The sequence below is a fragment of the Glycine max genome, chromosome 11 (assembly GCF_000004515.6).
Source record: "Glycine max cultivar Williams 82 chromosome 11, Glycine_max_v4.0, whole genome shotgun sequence".
Lineage (NCBI taxonomy): Eukaryota > Viridiplantae > Streptophyta > Magnoliopsida > Fabales > Fabaceae > Glycine > Glycine max.
In genome coordinates, this window is record NC_038247.2 from 28,158,409 (window position 1) to 28,163,289 (window position 4,881).

The following is a 4,881-nucleotide window of genomic DNA, read 5'->3' on the forward strand; positions in this document are numbered from 1 at the left end:
AAATTCTCGCAACCTAGGATAAGAGACTTCCTTGTGAATCAAGGGGAAGCAATGTATTTTAATTCTAATATTTTCTAATTCAATTTTACTCGCTGTTTAATTTACAAAAGCAAACTCCCCCCCCCCCAATTTGTTACTATTTCCTACTATCTGTTATGAACATTTGGTTTATCATTGCTCGTTGGGAAACGACCTAGGATCACTTCCTAGTTACTACATTTTAATATTTATTTGATTCGGGTATGGCCTTGATCAAATTTGGCGTCGTTGCCGGGGAGCAGTGTCCAAAGGTTCATAATAGCTAGTGTCGTGTAAGTATTTAATTCTTTTGTGCCGTGTTAGTATTGTTTAGTACCTTGTTATTTTGTTTATTGTGTGTTCTGTTTTAGTTTTTTTCTATTCAGTGCTTCCCCTGTTTCAGTTTTGGTGTTTTGCTGTCAATAGTGTTTTGCGATGGATTTAGCAACCACTTTTGCTTAATAGAACACTTGCTGGAAAACAGGGTAGTAGTGGAAATCCCTTAGCGACGAATTTTAGAGACCACCCTTGCTAAATTAATTAGGATTTTTTGTTTTGGTAGCTATAGTTGTTATTTTTGGCTGAAGTTTTTTGTGGTCACTTCTTTTGATCCATATTTTGTGGCAAAAATAGCTGGAGCTTTTAGTTTGGTCAGATTTGAAAGTTCCAAAAAAGTAGCAAATTTGATTTTTGTCAAAACTTCAAACGGCCATAACTTTTGCTCCGGTTATCAGAATCACAATTATTATATATGTATTTGGGGTAGAAAAAAATTTCCCATGCCATGGCATTCCGCCGTAGGCCGGCTGAGGTCTCCTTCTTCCAAAAATTGCAATTCTGTCAAAAGTTTTTTATTTTCCAAGTATTATTCTCTTATTTTTCTTAAATTGTCATTTTTAGCTTCTATAGTTAGACTTTGAATTTCTGTTTGAAATTTTTTGTGCTATCTTCTCATCATTTTATAAGGTTGCTCACAAAATTTCATGTCATTTGGATATCATTTGAGGGTAACTGTAGTTCAAACCTACACTGTTACTTGCATAAGAAGACAACTAGTTGTGCATGCTGAATATAGTGTATGACTAGAGGCAATCCATCTGACTTACAACCCTTTGATCCTGAGATAGATAGGACATTTCATAGATTACTTAGACATCATTTAGTACCTTTTGAGCATCCTGGGCATTCTGTTATTGGTGATTTTGAGCATTATTGTTTTGAACATTCAGATTTTGGACATTCTGAGAACATGACACAACCTCCACCCCGTGAGAGGACTCTAAGGGAAATGGCTGCACCTGATTTCACCTACGAAATCTTGTGCATCCAATACCCTGATGAGGATGTCCCATATGTTCTTAAAACTGGACTGATCCATTTGCTTCCAAAGTTTCATGGCCTTGCAGGTGAAGACCTACACAAGCATCTGAAAGAATTCCATATTGTCTACTCCACCATGAAACCACCAGATGTTCAGGAGGATCACATATTTTTTAAGGCCTTTCCTCATTCTTTAAAGGGAGTGGCAAAGGACTAGCTATATTACCTTGCTCCAAGGTCCATCACGAGCTGGGATGACCTCAAGAGAGTATTCTTAGAAAAAAAATTTCCCTGCTTCCAGGACCACGGCCATCAGAAAGGATATTTCAGGTATTAGACAACTCAGTGGAGAGAGCCTATATGAATACTGGGAGAGATTTAAAAAATTATGTGCCAGTTGCCCTCACCACCAGATTTCATAGCGGCTTCTTCTCCAATATTTTTATGAAGGACTCAGTAACATGGAGAAAAGTATGATAGATGCTGCCAGTGGTGGAGCCCTTGGAGACATGACCCCTGCTGAAGCCAAAAATTTAATTGAGAAGATGGCTTCCAACTCCCAAAAATTTAGTGCCAGAAATGATGTTATTGTCATTAGAGGAGTGCATGAAGTAGCCACGAATTCATCTTCATCAGGTGAGACTAAGAAGCTTAAAGGTAAACTAGATGCCTTGGTTAACCTGGTAACCCAACTGGCCATGAATCAAAAATTTGCACTTGTCGCCAGACTCTGTTGTTTATGCTCCTCTACCGACCACCACACAGACCTTTGCCCTTCTGTGCAACAATCTAAAGCAATTGAGCAGCCTGAAGCTTATGCTGCAAACATCTACAACAGACCTCCTCAACCTCAGCAGCAAAATCAGCCACAACAGAACAATTATGACCTCTCCAACAACAGGTATAATCCCGGGTGGAGGAATCATCCAAACCTTAGATGGTCGAATCCGTCACAACAACAGCAGCAACAACAACAACCTTATTTTCAAAATGTTGCTGACCCAAGCAGACCATACGTTCCTCCACCAATACAGCAACAACAACAGCCCCAGAAACAACAAACAGTTGAGGCTCCTCCGCAACCTTCCCTTGATGAACTTGTGAGATAAATGACTATGCAAAACATGCAGTTTCAACAAGAGACCAGAGCCTCCATTCAGAGCTTAACTAATCAGATGGGACAATTGGCTACATAGTTAAATCAACAACAATCCCAGAATTATGACAGATTACCTTCTCAATCTGTCCATAATCCCAAAAATGTGAGTGTCATTACATTGAGATTGGGAAAGCAGTGTCAAGAACCTTAACCAGCAAATGAATCTGCCCAACCTCACTCTACTCCAGAAAAAGATGATGCAAAAACCGAAAATGTAAAGAGTAAGTTACCTAACAATTTCTATGCAGGTGACTCTAAAAAGAAGCAGCATATCCCTCTTCCATTCCCTCCAAGAGCAATTTCCAACAAAAAAATGGAAGAGACAGAGAAGGAGATCTTGGAAACATTTAGAAAAGTAGAAGTAAACATACCTCTGCTGGATGCAATAAAGCAAATTCCAAGATATGCTAAATTCTTGAAAGAGCTGTGCACTAATAAGCAGAAGCTTAAAGGAAGTGAAAGAATTAGCATGGGTAGAAATGTCTTCGCATTGATTGGTAAATCTATTCCCCAAATCCCTGAAAAATGTAAAGATCCAGGTACATTCAGCATACCTTGTATTATAGGGAACAGTATGTTTGACAATGTTATGCTAGATTTAGGAGCTTCTGTTAGTGTGATGCCTCTGTCTATTTTTAATTCTCTATCTCTTGGTCTCTTGCAGTCAACTGATGTGGTAATTCATTTAGCTAATAGAAGTGTTGCCTATCCTGCTGGTTTCATAGAGGATGTCTTAGTTAGAGTTAGTGAACTGATTTTCCCTATTGATTTTTATATTTTGAATATGGAGAAGGGATTTTCTAAAGGATCAGTTCTCATCATTCTAGGCAGACCTTTTATGAAAATTGCTAGAACTAAGATAGATGTATATGCAGGCACATTATCTATGGAGTTTGGTGATATAACTATTCATTTTAATATTCTTTATGCTATGAAACACCCATCGGATGATCTTTCTGTATTTCGTGTTGAAATAATTAACCATATTGTTGATGAATACGTGACTGATCTTCATTCTAATATGCATGCCTGTCACTCTTCATGCATTGAATCTAAATTTGTACTTGATCATTTGTCTGAATTTGATGCTGAGAGTGAATCTGAATTTGATATTGATTACATGTCTGATGTTTTACCTCTTGAGATTGATTTTATAAAGTCAAATAGAACTAACCATGTTTCAGGAAGTACACATACTTTTGACTTTCTTTATGAGGTACAGGCTGAGAAACCATCTCTTTCTGCCACTATGCAGCCGGCCACACCAGAATTGAAGCCTCTACCATCAAATTTAAAATATGCTTACTTGGGTGATAGCAAAAGTTTTCCAGCAATTATATCTGCCTCCCTTGTTGATAAGCAAGAGGAGAGGCTGTTATCAGTTCTCAAGAAGCATAAGAAGGCTATAGGCTGGACCCTGGTGGACATTCTTGGTATTAGCCCATTCACATGTATGCATTGAATAAATTTAGAGGATGGGGCTAAACCAGTAAGACAGCCACAAAGAAGACTCAACCTGGTGATTCTTGATGTAGTGAAGAAGGAGGTAACCAAGCTTTTGCAAGCTGGAATCATTTATCCTATCTCCGATAGCCAATGGGTGAGTCCCGTCTAGGTAGTCTCGAAGAAAACCAGCCTCATCGTGATAAAAAAATGAGAAGGAGGAGCTGATTCCTACTTGGGTGCAGAACAGTTGGAGGGTCTGCATTGACTATAGGAGGCTGAACCAGGTTACCAAAAAGGACCATTCTCCCCTGCCATTCATTGACCAGTGCTTGAACGCCTGGCAGGTAAATCTCACTACTGTTTCCTTGATGGTTTTTCTGGTTATATGCAAATCCCTATTGCTCCTGAGGATCAGGAAAAGACCACATTCACCTGCCCCTTCGGCACTTTTGCCTATAGGAGGATGCCCTTCGGCCTGTGCAATGCCCCTGGTACCTTCCAGCGGTGCATGATTAGTATTTTTAGTGATTTTTTAGAAAATTGCATAGAGGTGTTTATGGATGATTTCACTGTATATGGATCCTCTTTTGATATTTGTTTGGATAGTCTGGAAAAGGTTTTGAATAGATGCATTGAAACTAACCTTGTTCTAAATTTTGAAAAATGTCATTTTATGGTTAAGCAAGGTATAGTTTTAGGCCACATTATTTCCAATAAGGGCATTGAAGTAGATCCTGCAAAAATTTATGTTATTTCACAATTGTCCTACCCCTCTTGCGTGCAAGAGGTGCGATCTTTTCTTGGTCATGCAGGATTCTACAGGCGCTTTATAAGAGATTTTAGCAAGGTAGCCCTTCCACTATCCAACTTGTTGCAAAAGGAGGCACCTGATTGGACAGCCCCATTTGAGCTAATGTGCAATGCATCTAATTACACAT

At 38.9% G+C, this 4,881-nt stretch overlaps 1 non-coding gene across 1 annotated transcript; it reads right to left on the reverse strand.

Moving 5' to 3' along the window:
* Nucleotides 1–1,646: 1,646 nt before the first annotated feature.
* On the reverse strand, nucleotides 1,647–1,753 carry LOC112998436 (small nucleolar RNA R71). The gene has a single exon (XR_003263537.1). It is a non-coding gene; the product is annotated as a small nucleolar RNA R71 (small nucleolar RNA).
* Nucleotides 1,754–4,881: the final 3,128 nt, after the last annotated feature.